General features: G+C 36.2%; 1 pseudogene across 1 annotated transcript; it reads left to right on the top strand.

The window, feature by feature from the left end:
- The first annotated feature begins 5,389 nt into the window (after positions 1 to 5,389).
- On the top strand, positions 5,390 to 8,499 carry LOC143627074 (protein TRANSPORT INHIBITOR RESPONSE 1-like; annotated as a pseudogene). The gene is made up of 3 exons (XR_013152533.1): positions 5,390 to 5,903; positions 6,366 to 7,655; positions 8,328 to 8,499. The product of XR_013152533.1 is annotated as a protein TRANSPORT INHIBITOR RESPONSE 1-like (transcript).
- Positions 8,500 to 17,763: the final 9,264 nt, after the last annotated feature.

Genomic DNA, 17,763 nt, shown 5'->3' with positions numbered 1-17,763 from the left:
AAAGATGATGTGACCCTCGCATATTGACTTGACCACCTAACCACGTTGCATGGGAGCCTCTTGACTTGGGTCACATCTTACACCATTAGATGATTATAATGGAGAATTTAAGTGGCTGTCACGGGCAAAAAACAGTAACATGGATATTCGGAACTAAGGTCGTCCACATTCTTCATCACTCTCCACTTTAGGTAGCGAAACTAAAAATACTAGGAATACCCAGGTGAAACGAGTGTTATATTGAAGTTATTGTTTAACAGTTATGATAAACATACCATATGTTATATATCAAAGCATATATACAATCCCAACAGGGTACGGGGCCAAAGCTCCTTTTAAATCTTTCGACCATCTGGAGCCATGAGGTATGTACTGATTATGGCTTTTATTCTTAAGTATGAGAAATTGCATATCTAGACCCAAAGTATGCAAAAGTATTACGTTTGGTCCCTAAGGTAGCCAAAGGTTAACATTATCTATTAAGTAGGTATAAATTACATAATTATCTATTATTAAAAATAAAAAATATTATATATAATGTATTAGATTGTTATACACTTATACCTCATACCAAGGGACAAGGAGTGTTGACTAATGGGAATTCGAGAAAACACCCAAGACTTTCATAAAATTAAGATGCAAAATCGATTAGGTAACATGTGGTTTGGAAATTAAAGTCATCATTGAAGTTGCTCCACGTGTCCACAAAGCTCCACGCAGAATTCACATATTCTTTGCTATGTCTCTCTTAAAATTTCAAAAATGACTTCATTCACTTTTACTTAATTTCGAAATTAACCCATCTCAATTCAATCGTAATGATGAGATTTATGTTTTAATGACAGGATGGCATGTTACGGCCAAACTCGTCGTTAAAGATGAGTTTGAGCTCAAAACTCATCGTCAAGATGAGTTTGAGCTCAAATACTCCAACAAGCTATAATCACGATTCATTGGAAAACCATCTTTTTATCTACCCCTACTCCCGAGCTTGAATAAAGCTCCAACAAATCTTTGATCGAGAAGGCGAGTATCGGAGGTACTTTACACCACAAGCTCACGAAGTCCCAAACTTACGAAGCCATGAACAACCCACTAAAACATGCTCGACCTTTTCAACTTCTGAATCACAAAAACCGCAAAGACGAAAAGGAACATGGATGTTTCTTTTACTCAAAGCCACTTGAGTGGAGATTTTATCCATCTCCGCGTCTCCAAACATGAATATTGCAATTTTTCGAAACCCATTTACACCCGTCACAACTAAATTATTAGAATTATATCTGTCATAGATCAAAAGAATTTTAACCGACCTAACCGATAATGACCCGGTCGAGTCACCCAACCAAATCCATGAACCGATTCCCACTTCCCAAGTTGTCAAAAGCTTAACTTTTATTTTCCCACACGAGTCTTTTCATTATCGAGGATGGACCATTGGCGTAGTCAGAATTTTTTTCCTACGGGTTCGGAAAATTTCGAGGAACGAACGACCATCAAATACACAAAACAAAATTGTGTACGGGTTCGATCGAACCTGTTCTCCTAAAACTGCCTACGCCCATGACGGATGTACTATGAATCCAATCCCAACTCCAAACAATAAGGTTACTTTGCAATTTACGTAATAACTTTTTACAAATATTTAAGTGTAAAAAATATATTATTATTTTGTATAAATTAATAAAACAACAAAGCGGATGAGAATCAAGACATATTTATATTCTTAGAAAATAACGCATTTAAAGTATAAATTAAGTCTAAAGTAAGCAAATAAATAATAATAAAAAAAGGTGATCTAACAACCAAACACTTTGAAAAACCTAATATTTTATAGATTTTATTATTACATGAAAAAGACAAAAAGAAGCTGGTTACCACTTGGCTACCATCAAAGGGCAAAGATCCACAGGACCATATATACCATCCTCATGAGTCATGCCTTTAAATGGTCCCTATGCAGACTTGCATGTTATTAGCATGTGTATACCTATAAAATTTATTTATACATGCTTCATGATTTATATAAATAAAAATGAGAGCAATTCCATACACTTCAACTCATAAAATATTGCACCTTCAAAAAAACCAAGTTTATGATGTATATAAAGTATAACACACTTAAACTTGTAAAAACTATGATATTTTACAAGCATTCTTTTCGGTTATACTTAAAACTAATTATAATCAAGGATTAAAAAGGCAAGAGTTTTGTTGCGGATGCTTTGAGTGATCCAAGTGGCGGTCCGTGCTTTTGCCACATCATCAATTTATTTTGTTAAAACTTTCTTTTATGCTACTTTTAAAAATGTTTTTAATGTTATTTTTTTAGCTTAGAAATTTATGTTTACAACTTAGGTCATCTTTAGTTGACACTGACAGAACACACAAGTTCTTCATAAAAGTTTGTTATTTTATTGTATTTGGCGTTGACGAGTTTTAATTTTTAGTTTAGCTAAGGTGTTGACGTGTTGTCAATTGGTAGAATCCGCATGGCACAACTGTACATTTACTTTTTCAAATTTTGTTGTTGTTAATATTATGAAACTAACGGGTATTATCTCTTCGAAACACGCCAGATGTTAATTACGTATGAGCCCGAAAATTTGAAATATTTACAAGCACTGGTATCGTAATGTTCGGTTCAGCACTGGTATTTCGTGCAAAATGTGAGAAATACCATTAATGTACCGAATCATACCAGTAACAATAATGAAAACTCAAAACTTGATACTAGTTCAATACCGGTACTAAAAATGTTTATCCGATTTATTAAATACTCCAATAACGTGTGGATGGTGATGAAAGTAAAACAAGTAATTAAAGTTCGAATTATAAAATTTTTATTTTCCTTACATTAAAAAAAAATACATGAATATATTATAATGTAATATAAATATATTAAGAAAATGAAAAACAAGAGTAGGTCGACGACAAGAGAGCAGGCGAGAGCGCTGCTCGCATGCATAAACAGTCACAAGAAGATAATAAGGGGGTGTTTGTTTTTTCTTCAAACATCTTCAATGGAGCTAATGTCTGCAGGCGTGCAGACATTACCCTTGAAGACTGTTTGTTTTTTTTCTTAAAACATATATGACGTTATCTTCTTTCATCTTAAAAGAAAAGCAAGGAAATCTTGCTTAAAACATCTTCACAAAAAAACCCTACTTTTCTCCCTTTGCAGCCACCCTCTCATCCACTGCTCCTACCACCGTCCGCCAACACTACCACCCACCGTACGCCGCCACCACCACCCCCGTACCCCGCCGCCACCGTCCACCACCATCCACCGCCACCACCACCGTCCACCACCCACCATCCATCACCACCACCGTCCACCATCCATCACCACCACCGTCCGCCACCACCACCACCATCCATCACCGCCACCACCACCATCCATCACCCACCACCACCACCATCCATCACCGCCACCACCACCACCATCCATCACCGCCACCACCGCCGTCCACCACCCACCATCCATCACCACCACCGTCCACCACCCACCATCCATCACCACCACCGTCCGCCACCACCACCACCATCCATCACCACCACCGTCCACCACCCACCATCCATCACCACCACCATCCATCACCACCACCACCATCCATCACCGCCACCACCACCATCCATCACCCACCACCACCACCGTCCACCACCAACCAAAACCATCCATCACCACCACCCATTGTCCACCACCACCATCCACCGCCACTACCCACCGTCCGCCGCCACTACCACCATCCACCACCACCACCTTCCACCACCCACCAAAACCAAATCGGCATGGCAAGCAAAGACTAAAAACTAGATGTAACTTGAATAAATGACTTCTATCTTGTGAGATAAGTTTGACAGTTATGCAGACAGTATCAGCTTATAAAAACAAACAGTCTTATATTTTCAGCTTGCAGATCTTCAGACCACATCTTCAGTTGCAGACATGAAAACAGATGAAATCAGCTTGCAGACAGTTTATGTCTGCAAAAACAAACAGCACCTAAGAGTGATGTTGACTCTCCTCAAAAACCATCACTCATCCAACGGTCCATATTCCATCACTTCCCACGTGTCACCATCTCCACCGTCCATCCTTACCCTACCACCTCCGTAATACCCTGCTGTTACATTTTAACCACTCATGCTACCACTACTACTTTTCAAAGTAAAAATTCCCTATTTCTTTCATCTCTACTCTCAAACCACACTTCAGATCTGAACCCACTCACCGGATAATAATAATAATAATAACTCATCTCCGGTGTGTTATGTTTATATGATTGATACTTGAGATCCAAAGCAAGCCAATGTATTCATAATCTATGGTGTTATCTTAACACGCTCTTGCCCGCAACACAAAATATTGCGCACGCGCTTACTTATCACAAATATTTTGAAGGCTAAAACAAACTCACTAGTTCGTTCGTTGGTATTGATTGATTGTAAAAGTAAATTTTTTACCCGGTGATAAATAGTGTTCTGTTAGATCTGAAGCCAGTTCAGCTCATTTGCTGTAGCCTATAGCCACTTGTGTTATATTAACACGCGCTTCCGACAACGCACGCGTGCTTACTTATCACAGTTTTTTTTTACTCGTGGAGTTCGTTTGAAGTCATCGCGTGGTGTAGATTAGTGGCTTGTTGGTATGCGAGTTTCATTTTCAGGTAAAAAATATATTCATATTACATTTAGCTTGTTGGAAAAAAAATATACAAATTACATTTAGCTTGTTGGTACAAATTTCATTTTCAGGTAAAAATTATGCAAATTTAATTTTTATGTAAAAAATATACAAATTTCATTTTCAAGTAAAAAAGTATACAAATTTCATTTACTGAAAAAAAATATACAAATTTCATTTTCAAGTAAAAAATATACAAATTTCATTTTCAAGTAAAAAATTATACAAATTTCATTTTTAGGTAAAAAGTGTACAAATTACATTTAGCTTGTTGGTATAAATTTCATTTTCAAGTAAAAAAGATTCAAATTTTATTTTCAGGTAAAAAAAAATACAAATTACATTTAGCTTGTTGGTACAAATTTCATTTTTTTTTTGTAAAAAAAATACACAAATTTCATTTTCTTTCGGGTAAAAAAATATACATATTACATTTAGCTTGTTGGTACAAATTTCATTTTCAAGTAAAAAATATACAAATTTCATTTTCAGGTAAAAAATATACAAATTTCATATTCAGGTAAAAAAATACAAATCTCATTTTCAAGTTAAAAAACGTACAAAATTCATTTTTCAGCTTGCTGGTACAAATTTAAATTTTCAAGTAAAAATATACAAATTTCATTTATAGACAAAAAGTATACAAATTTCATTTATATACAAATTTCATTTTTAGGTAAAAAGTATACAAATTACATTTAGCTTGTTGGTACAAATTACATGTAGCTTGTTGGTACAAATTTCATTTTCAGGTAAAAAATATGGTGTACTCATTACCGGAGGAGGTGATGGAGCACGTTTTCTCATTCATAACATCCGATAAGGACCGAAATGCGGTCTCAGTGGTATGCAAATCATGGTACGAGATGGAACGGTGGTGCCGGAGGAAGGTGTTCATTGGAAACTGTTATGCAGTGAGTCCTGATATCTTGATCAAGAGGTTTCCGGAGATTAGGTCGGTTGAGTTGAAAGGCAAACCGCATTTTGCGGATTTTAATTTGGTGCCTGAGGACTGGGGCGGATACGCGTGTTCGTGGATTGATGCATTGGCTAAGGCGTACCCGTGGCTGGAAGAGATTAAGCTTAAGCGGATGGTGGTTATGGATGAGAGCTTGGAGATGATCTCTACTTGTTTTAAGAACTTTAAGGTGTTGGTTTTGTCTTCGTGTGAGGGGTTTAGTACGGATGGATTATCCGCCATTGCGGCTAATTGCAGGTTCATTCTCTTGTTTCATTGCTTTATTATTATTATTATTTGATCATACATTTTGAATTGATATATTTATTAAGGATTTGGATTAATAACAATATTGACACTTTAAAATAGGGGTGTGCATTGTTCAGATTGAGTTGGTTTTGGGCTAAAACCGAACCAGAAACCAAAACTTTGGTTTCGGTTTTACAATTTGACATTTGAGCTTGAAAGTTTTCGACTTTTTGGGCGAAAAAGAAATTGGTCCAAAAACAAAAACATAAAACCAAACTGTCGGATTTTGTTTTGGTTTGGTATTTTTGGTACCCTACTTTAAAGAAAACCGAATTTGTTGGTCATGTTAACTACTTGAATGTAGTGAAGTTCGCAACCAGTTTACCGTAAATGGAACTGTTAAACCTGGTTTTTAGCTCGGTTTGGTTATATTTGGATTCATACATTATTATAATTTGAATTAAAATGCAGGAACTTGAGAGAATTGGACTTGAGGGAAAGTGAAGTGATGGATTTAAGTGGCCATTGGCTAAGCCACTTTCCCGACGCTTTAACCTCACTCGAGTCTCTTAACATGTCATGTTTGGGTTCAGAGGTTAGCTTCTCGGCCCTCGAACGTTTGGTTGAAAGGTCACCCAACTTAAAGACTCTTCGACTCAACCGTGCGGTACCACTCGGCAAGCTTTCCACTCTACTGCACCGGACCCCACAACTCGTTGAGTTGGGTACAGGCGCCTACTCATCAGGAATCCGGGCTGATGTGTTTTTCCGGTCTATCCAAGGCTTTCTCGGGCTGCAAAGAGCTTACCGGGCTATCAGGGTTCTGGAATGTTGACCCGACATATCTTCCAGCCATTTATTCAGTTTGTTCTCGATTGACTTCATTAAACCTGAGTTATGCCACTATTCGAAGCCCGGATATTATCAAAGTCATCGGTCAATGCGTTAATTTGCAGCGTTTATGGGTATTGGATCACATTGAAGACATTGGGCTCAACGAAGTAGCTTTATCTTGTAAAAACTTGCGAGAACTGAGGGTATTTCCGTCCGACCTGTTTGTCACGGACGCAAACGTCACGTTAACCGAACAAGGCCTTGTTTCGGTTTCACAAGGTTGTCCAAAACTCCAATCTGTTCTTTACTTCTGTCACCAGATGTCAAATTCTGCATTAACCACCATCGCTAAAAACCGATCCAACTTAACCTGTTTCCGTCTTTGCATAATCGAGCCACGAACTCCCGATTACATAACCCACGAACCACTCGACACCGGCTTTGGAGCCATAGTCAAACACTGCAAAAACCTCACCCGCCTTTCGTTATCCGGTCTACTAACAGACCGTGTGTTTGAATACATCGGGACCCACGCAAAGAAACTCGACATGCTGTCTATAGCTTTTGCGGGTGACAGTGATTTAGGGTTACATTATGTTTTATCCGGGTGTGAAAGTTTAAAGAAGTTGGAGATTAGAGATTGTCCATTCGGTGATACGGCTTTGTTGGCCAATGCTGCCAAGCTGGCGACAATGCGATCCCTTTGGATGTCATCGTGTGCGGTTAGTATTGGGGCGTGCAGGATCTTAAGTCAGAGGATGCCTATGCTTAATGTTGAAGTTATTGATGAAAATGGAGTTTTAGACTCGCGCTTAGACGGCTGTCTTGTTGAGAAGCTTTATGTTTATCGCACTGTTGCGGGCCCGAGATCTGACATGCCCGACTATATCTGGACTATGGATCGAGATGCTGCCAATCGAATTTGAGGTACACGTTTATTCGAGTTGTCTTAAACTTGATAAAAATTGTAATGCGGCCTTACCTGAATACATTGGCGAAGCTTCTTTATGGCCAGGGGTGGCCCTGACCCCATGTTTTTTGCGTAATAGTGTAAATTTACCCGTTTTTGACCAAAAATTTGAGCCCGTCCCCCTCGTTATTTTTTCCTTCTAATACATCTTGCCCCCCTGCTCTCCTCGTCCAAGCTTCACCATTGTCTGAATATAACCCAAATTGACCCGTTATCCATAAACGGGTCTAAACCGCCACATGTGGTCAAATGAGCGGTTGGGTTGGACCAAATTTATAACCGATTTTTTATGCCTTTTTATTATGGGGAAGGTTAACGTACAAATGAAATTAACGTGCTAAACGTGAGAATCAAGTAGAGTTATAAGTAGAGTAATTATGTTAATTACTTTATGATGTAATTACATAATAAAACTACTTGTATATATAATTACTCTACTTGATTCTCACGTTTAGCACGTTAATTTTAATTGTATTTGATCCAAACATTTTTATTATTATTATTATTATTTATAGTTTCTTGATGTTTAAATTTTAAAATTTGTCTTCTTTGAGTACTTTTATTACATGACATGTTAAAAGTTTTAGTGATTAAATTTGAAAAAATAATACATTTTTATTTTTTTGTAGAGGTGATGATTAGCTGTGGTGCAGTATAGAGAGCAAAAGATGCACGTCCCAAGTTCTTTTGAGGCACATTTTTCTTAGTGGTCACATTTTGGAGTGTACTTTTTAATATGCTTTTCTTGATCTAAGTATTTATCATTCACATGTCTGTACTTTTGTATTCTCCATCTCATAAACCCAAACTCTTTTTCAGATTCAAACTTCCATAATTTGATTCCCCTCCAATTTATCAATTTCTTGTACTTTTAAATCTTAAAAATTGTTAAGGCTGAGGGGTGTGGGGGCTTTAGTGGGGGCTCCAACCAATAATATTATGACGTGTGGCAGAGAGAGAAACTGGATAAGGGGGGTGTTGGAGCCCCCGTTGGAGCCCCTGGCCCTGGTGTGGAGGGGCTTCAGCAGGGGCTCCAACGAATTTTTTTTATATTTTTTTATAAATATATTCAAACAACGTATTATTAAAAAAACTCATAAATTATTAAAAAAACACACATTAATAAAAAAAAACACATTAATATCTAAAAATAAAATAAAAATTAAAGTACTAAAAAAAACATTATTCTTATTCTTCGGCTTGGTCTTCTTCGATCAACCTCTTTCGGATACGTTCCTTTTGCTTTTCCATTAGCATTTGATCGACCGGATTTAGGTTACTGAAGTCTCTAGTAAGGAAGTTCAAATCTCTCATTCGACTTTTTTCCCTTTCGTCATTAGAGACCACCTCCATGGTTTTGTTGAATTTATTGAGGGATTCAACAAGATTGGCGATGTTTACGGCTTCCCCTTCAGCCGGTTTTTTCCCCTTGGCGTCCCTTCCCAATGGCCGCCTCCTCGGCGGTGAAGACGTTTCCTCCTCCGCAATGTTTAGGTCGAATCCAACGCGGCAATCCGACCCGGTTGAAGTGCTATACGCTCCAGACGAACTAGTTTTAGTCCGTTTTTGCTGTACTTCCGCATCAACGTCCGGCGCCACCAGCTCAACCCACTTGGAACACCTTTTCAACCTCTCCCACAACTTTAAATCGTCCCACGTCTTCACCATCCCATACCTCCGCAAACACTCCTGCTTCCACTCTTCGACCGTGAAATTGTAAACCGCCAAATCATCACTGCCACTTGGTCTCATACGACCGCTGTTCCTGTTGAAAAGATTAGTAAACAAGCCGACAAATTTTCTGATTTCGGACCACCGACCCGAAATCATATCGGCGTTCCGCTCTGTACTCCCAACGAGCGTATAGAACGTCTCCCTAACCTTTGTCCAAAAAATCTTGCTCTTTTGGTAGTCGGCTGCAAAATGAATAAATAAATTAGATTTCCATTTAACTTTTTTATTAAAAATCATTTTTAAAAACGTTAAAACAATTACCGCAACGCCGATCTTCAGAAATGACTATCCAAGCCCGACACAAGGCTTCCTTCTCATCCGATGACCACGGAGTGGATTTCCGTTTCGTCCTCGGAGTCGAAGCCGGTCCCGACCCGTCCGTTGCAAGTTGTTTTTTCCGGTGGACGCGTCTTTTTGGTCCCGTAGCTTCACCGTGTGATTCTTGTGTCTCCGGAACAACAAAGTTAGGAGACGGTTGTGTGTTGGATGGTTGAAAGCCGGATGATTCTTGCGGCTCCGAATAAAACATCGGTTGGTGCGGTGACGACCATAAATCGTCGTCAATATAATCTGAATCAAGGTTTGGGTACCAATTTCCAGCCATTTTTTTTAAAAAAAGTTGGGAAGATGAGTTGATTTTGGGTGAATGTTTGAAGTTGTGGTGATTGATATGGGTGAAATGGGGTATTATATAGGAAAAAAAAACTTTTTTTTTTTAATTAAATAAGAGCCAACGGCTCTTTATAGGTTCCAACGGCTCTTTGCACACTCCTCTATGCCACTTTACTCTCTCTTCTGCCGCTAACCCCATCACGCCTGCATGTTTTTTCGCGCTAGCGCCCCGGTGGTGTGGTGTTAGCGCCTGGGGGCGCGAGCGGAGGGGCTCTAGCGCCCCCGTTGAAGCCCCACACCCCTCAGCCTAATGTGTTTGATGCTTGTTTTTGTATGCTTATTCACACTTTGTAACCACATCACATAACAAGTGCTATCATATATTTAGTTCTATCAATGATGAATAGAAATGTTTTATATTAAGTGTAGCTCGAGTTTGGCTCGGTTCGCGCTCTGCGTCCAAAATTCAAGCTTGGTTTGTGATAAAGTTTTCAAAACTGGTCTTGGCTCATTTATTATTTATTTATTATTATATTTTAACATATATATGTTTTTCTATTAGTTAATTACTTTTTATCATAATTATATAAAATATTATCATGCAATGCATATAGTAGAGTTTATAGAAATTTGAATAATTTGTTAAAATTTTTACAAAAAAAAACAATTTTTTACATGTGCGTCTTACATTAGAATGTTGCATCTATTATTTACAATCTTATTTACAATGTGCATCTAACTTATTTACAATGGTGTGTTTTAAGATTACACCGGTTCCTTGTCACGTTTAACTTTACAGCTGCGTGCCTAAGTCTAGCTCGAGTTTGGTTCGGTTCACGCTCTGCATCCAAAATTCAAGCTTGGCTTGTGATAAAGTTTTCAAAACTGGTCTAGGCTCATTTATTATTTATACATTAATTATTTAATTTTTTATTTATACATATCTATTTTTCTATTAATGAATTCTTTTTTATCAATATTCTTATGTAATACATCTTATATTATATAAATTGGAAAATGAATTATAATAGTAATTAAAGTTGATGGAAATTTGAATTTGTTACATTTTTTACAAAAAAAAAACAATTTTTTTTAAATTGTGTCTTACGGTGCATCTAACTTAATTACCATAGCATGTTTTAAAATTACACCGGTTTCTTGTCTCGTTTAATATTACAGCTGCGTGTTTAAGTCTAACACGGCTTTTGTAATATGTTTTGCCTACGAAAAATAGATTTTTGAAGCTCGGGCTCATTTCTTAAACGGTCCGACTTGTTACACACCTAGTCACAACTTACAACAGTGAAATTTCTAACTCATTTTCTAAGCTTTTATAAAAGTGTCTGTAAAGTGAGGGAATCTCCTTGAGACAAATACTGTAAAATTTTGTGGTACAAGTTTTTGTTGTTGTTAGATTCATCTAAGGTACAAGTATATGATGCATGATCATCTCATGTACAAACAAACAATGCACACCATTTTTTTTTCTTGGATTTATTTGAAGTGGTTACTTTACTCACACAGACATACACACAGTGGGCCTATTGAAAAAAGATGAGGAGGGACCATATTAATATCATAAAATTCCAAGGTGTTACTTCCATTATGTCCATAATATGTTCCTCATCTAGCATGCCTTTGGAAACCAGACAAGTCATGTAAATTCAATCTACTTTTCTTTTTATGGACCACCTTAAATGTATACGCATACGATTACACATTCAGTTTTCAAACGCTGCAGTCTAGGAACTGTTTAAGGTCCATTTCGGTCGGTCTTGAGACAATTATTGGCCTAGGTGCTAACGACAGTATTACTGGTTTAATGGTTCGGTCTTTAACGAGAGTCATTAGACAACTGTTTATAAAAAGTCCAAATGGTTTACATTACAACCATTCATGACTACTGTTTGTCTCAACTACCGAGTTGCTTCTATGCAAACGACTCGATCAAATTCAAATTAGAAAAATTAAACGTATGAATCGAAGCAACCTAAGTTACTCTTGTTGATGGTTTAGATAATTTTGGTCTTGGAAATGATTTACCTAAATTTAAAGTTGTCACCTTTTTCTTGAGTCAAGATTCCCAAAAAAAAAAAAAGAACACTGAGCAATGCATTGTAAAAGTGTGTAGTAAAGAATTTAAACTAGTAAATTAAAAGCACTTTTTTTGGTTGATACGTAGTACTTTTATGAATCTATGATTATCTTCATCATCATTCATATTCCCTTTGATTCTTCAACACCCCCTCATCATTTCCATCTTACCCATAATTATTATGATTTCAACTTGCCATATGGTTAGATACATATCTATCACTAATCCTTAACGTATGCGAATTACGCTCAAGGTAAAAACAAAACGCTCAAAGACATAAATATTTAAACGCTCAGCCAATAATACTAAAACGCTCAAAACGGGTTTCGTGAAGAAAAGTAAAAAATTGATCGATTAACGATACAAATATGTTTTTTTCGATTAATCGATGATTAATTGAGTATGTATTGATGGTTCCGAGATGTTGGGATGTGATTTTATGGATCAGTTTCGTGAATATATGTATTGTTGTACGTTAAGGTACGTTTATGATTATTGTATTATATCTTTTCTCTATAATCTATATATGTGTATACACACACAGCCTTTATTTGCATTGTTGCTGGTCCTTGTGTAACTTAATTTTGGTAACAAATCCGATGTTTCAGAATCCTTAATTGCGGGTCGTTTGAATCATTAAAATGTTTGTGTTCGTGTATTTACTTACGTGCATTAACTAAATATAGCCTAACAAACTATGGCCAATATATAAACGTGTACAGTGTACTTCTCGTGTCAGGTTACGGTTTTAACATGTTTTCTATCACGTTTTTTACAAAACTATTGGGTTTCCTAACGCGCTACCATACTTGTGAGAGCGTCTTGTGGAATTAGTCGAAAAGCGTAGAGAGTTATTATAATGTTCAGTTATTCATACTATATTAATAGTATATATCGTTACATCACATCTTTGTAAATTAAATACTAAAAGTATAAAGCTTTTTATGTATTCCATGATTTTAGCCTTGTCACACTTTTAAGGCTTAAGCACATGTGTAATATGATAATTAATTAAACTCAAATAATTTACTTTTATTGCACTTATTACTTGTTAATGGTTATGATAAACCTTCAACTCCCTAAAGAAGATCATCACATTTTTTGTTGCATTCACTTTATTCATGTTGATCAAATCTAAAAACATACGTCTTTATTAGTGACGAAAAATGATCAATGTCCGTTAAGCAGCCATTTTACAGAAAAAAGTGGGCTAAATTAGTCAAACCGGGTCAAGTGAGCCGAAACATAGTGCAAAGATAATAGATATTTTGAGCATCGGTTAATTTTGTCCAAGAAGAGAGGCGGTCGTTTTGGTAGACGTTTAATAGCTACATCAACATCCCTACATCAAATCAGTCATCTTTTAACATTGAAGTTTTGATAAAAATACAAGAATTTGAAACAAATTTAAATGCTATATCATTGGAGTTAACATAGCAACATCAAGTAAGTAAAATGGTGAATAAAATGTATTTTATATTAGGTTTAAAGGTCCAAAACAAAATTTGAATATTGATAAGAGATCATAGCATGTATCATGGAAAATTGTTGCAATTATCAACCAAGTAAATGATGTCGATTTTAATCTTGAGTTTGTTCAAATTAATTCTTGATATTCTGTTAATTATATTACTTATTGAAATGCCAAATTTAGGGGTGTGCAAGAAAAAGAAAACGAGAAAACCGTTTTGACACTGAGAAAACTGAAAAATTCAAACCGAAAAAACCGAATCGAAACAAAAATGTAACATCCCGGAATTTTAGAATAATAGTTAATATATTATTTGCGTCGGGTGAAATAAATGAGTTAGCGGAGCGATAGTAATAATAAAATATGAAAGAGTAAGTAGGATAATTAGGTGGGATTAGTTATGGACCAAAAAGGAAAGATGGGCCTTAGGTCCATGGGCTTAAGGGAGTATAAATTCCCCCTTAAACCCTAATCCTTTCCATTTCCATCCATATTATTCTCTACACACTCAAAAACACACACACCTACACTATACGGCCGTGAGAAGAAGAAGAAGGTCCGAGATCGATTCTAGCCTAAATCTTTGATACACAATCAAGATACAAGATCGTAGTTCACAACCAAGCTAAACCGTGACCTAAAAACGGGTAAAGGTACGTTCTTTATCGTTAAAGGTTATGTTTTTATAAACGTTTAGTCTTGAAACTTGAAACTATAATAGATCGGGTCTAAACGAAACATAAAGTAACGAACTTGATGTTAGAACGAACCTAATGAGTCCATAAACGCATACGGTTCGTTCAAAGAAAACCTTAGATCTAGTATTGAACGTTTTTGAGTTTAAAGGTCCAAACTTTGTGCGTTTTCGGGCCGAATCTTATCAAAAAATGGTCATGGGAATGTTCACGGGATTGATTAACATCATAACGAAGGGTTACGGGTGAAACAGAGATGTTTATGGGGATAAAATCTGAACCCGTCGCTGCTGTAGATAAGTTCGCTAACCTATATGTTCGCGTGCATGATAAGTTCGCACCCATATAAGTTCGCCCTATACAAGTTCGCCTGGTAATAAGTTCATTTAATGTTAACTTCGCTTAATGTTAAGTTCGCTTAATGATTAAGTTCGCTTAATGATTAAGTTCGCTTAATGTTAAGTCCGCTTAATGTTAAGTTCGCTTAATGTTAAGTTCGCTTAAAACGCTAAGTGTCACACCCCGACCAAAGGCGGCGGAACATGCCGGGGTGCAACGATTGCTCATAAGCGCATGACACTATTTAAAGCGACAATATTTAACAAACTCATTTCATTTCACATCATCGAAAATGTCACATAACCAAATATTCATAACTCAAATATAACAAAATATAACAAAATATAGCAAATCAAATATTGTTCAGTTTTGCTAATATCCTAACGGTATTTGTGACGTTTTCTTCACCGAACTCCATAATCAACCTAGATGCAAACCTGTAACATTTCATAAAATAAAGTTTATCAACACAAAGGTTGGTGAGCAATTCATAAGTTTGAACAATAGATATATAGTATGAAAAGCCACAAAACTAGTATACAAAACCATAAATAATAGCTATAAACTTGGATAAATAGTTATCGCTAACAAGTTAGCGACACCCAACTATAAGGGGTTGCCAAATAGTTTAGGATTTTATAGTTATCGTTAATTGCATTACGTTAACGACACCTTGCCATGAGGGGTTGCCAAATGGTCTAGGATTTATAGTTCCACCATCCAAAAGCGATAAACACATAGTCAAATAAGCATAGAACACCAAATCGAGCAATTATTCAAGTAAGGTATACAACAACGTTTGTGGTTTAAGACCCCAAGTATAAAACATTTAGTTTAGATAAGTTGAAATGTCACCCCCAAAATAAAAGATAGAAAACGGGGTATGAAGTTACTCACATTCAAGTAATAAACTTGAAAGATTGATTATTTGGAGATTTGCCGGAACGACGAGTTTAACGTATGAAGCCTAAATAAAAGAAAGTCTTGGATTTAGAAAGGTTGTCTTGAAGATCTTTAAATAAAATAATTGTTACAAAAACTAATCAATTAAAGTTCAAGGTTTAAAATGTAACTATTTAAGAATTTATAATAATAACCCTTTTAAAAAATGTAAGTTTGCTCAAAACCGGGTTAAAGTATCTAACCTTAATATTTACTTAACCAATGTTAAGTAATAAGGTGGGGAAAATGCTAAAATGCAAGTTCCATTAGGCTAAAGATACTAAAACGGGTTTTTAACGAGTGTTCGGGTTGTCGGTTCGGGTCTTGACAAATGGTCAAACCCAAAGTCAACTTTCCAAAATATTAATTGTTATGAGATAACTCATTAAAACATACGAACACTTAACCAAGTATGTAGATCTATTGTTTAGAACTAACAACGCACGTTAAGCGAGTGTTCGGTTTTGTCAGTCCAAGCTATGTTATGAGATCAAGTTGGATCCAACTATTCCAAGTACTTAAGAAAAAAACTAAAATCAGTTTGTAAACTATTTTTTTAAAGAAATATACAAGTCTTGATAACTAAAAACACACTTGTGTGTCTTAAGCGAGTAAAAGTCGGTATAGTTCGGTCTCCATCTCACAAATAGTTCATAGATGGTTTCTACATGCCCAAATATCATAGAACTTGTATATTGGTTTATAAATGAAGAAAACTTAAATTTTACAACAAAAAAAGTTAACTACAAGTCTTTTAAGCAAAAGTTTCGGTTTAGTTTGGTTTCCATCTCCCAACGAGTTCATAGATGGATTCCATATGCTTAATATCAAAGAACTTGTAAAAATGATTTTTGAAACTCAATCTAGCAATAAACATGTTTAAACAACTATTTTAACAAAACTAGTAAACAAAAGTTCGGTTTCCGGTTTGGACTAGTTTCGGTTAAACCGAGGTTCATCATCATCATCATCATCATCATCATCATCATCATCATCATCATCGTACTCAGTATATCCCACCAATAGCAAAGCTATAGTAGGGTCTGAGGAGGGTAAGATGTAGACAGCCTTACCACTACCCCATAAGGATAGAGAGGCTGCTTCCGGTGAGACCCCCGGCTCGATAGTAGTTTTGCATCAAGCCTTGGACATAAGGCACATAGCACTCAATCATCGGGACACCGGCTGATCGGTACATGTACCCTTGTCTTTCGGCTATCAACGCCACTACATGATGCCTGATTAACCGTCCGTCACTTTTAACGTTATTTTCACGAGATTAGTAAAATAACGTCAAAATTAGTGCAATTTCACTTTTGCCCACCCGAGGGTTCACACATATATACATCATATGTGCGCACCGCAAGCAGGGTTTCGGTTAAACCGAGGTTAGTCTTATAAAAATCCACACCATGGAACTTGTAAATAAGATGAACAAACTAAAGGGTTAGAAGTTAGTCACAAGTGATATGTATAATAAGTTATGTGTGTGTAAATATATATCAAGAATACGAAGTCCTCCATGAAGCCTTGCCTTATGACATTCGAAACTTAACCAACCAAAGTCGGTGAAGTAACAAATAAAGGAAACAAGGGGTGTGTATTATATATATGTTGTACCACCATATTCAAGAGTTAGTAATGTTAGATGAACAAGTTAGAATGAAAGACTATAGTTAGTTTGACTTGAGAAGTCAAAACTTCAAAAATACATAAGAAATAACAACCTTGAATCTATGGAGTTTGAGAGAGTTTTTGGAGATGTAGCAAGAGTAAAATGAAGAAGATGGGTGTGTATATATAGGGAAGGAGTGAAGGGTTGGGTATAAAGATTCTTTTATGGTTTGCATAAAAATGGGTATGTTTAAATGGTCAAACAATGCATAATATAAAAAAATATATTTTATATATTTTATATATTTTAAATGACAAGATCCAATATTTTATATATTTGAAATGTTCGGGTTACAAACGGGTCGGGTTTACATAACAAAAGTGACCCGAAATTGACGAATGTCACACTAAGTAAAAGTAATCCAGTACTAGACCACGAATCAGGCTAACGAGTGAGTAGGTGAATAGAATAATAACTTAAAATCCTAATGGAAAATGTTTTAAGACAGTTAATGAAAATAAAATTTTTCCAAGCTGACCTGGCAGCTTAACCCCAGCCAGGG

Source organism: Bidens hawaiensis, unplaced genomic scaffold (assembly GCF_021521415.1).
Source record: "Bidens hawaiensis isolate Kalapana, Puna unplaced genomic scaffold, B.hawaiensis_p1.1 tig00004595_1, whole genome shotgun sequence".
Lineage (NCBI taxonomy): Eukaryota > Viridiplantae > Streptophyta > Magnoliopsida > Asterales > Asteraceae > Bidens > Bidens hawaiensis.
The sequence above is the reverse complement of the archived record's forward strand: the minus strand, read 5'-3'. Positions and strand labels throughout refer to the sequence as shown.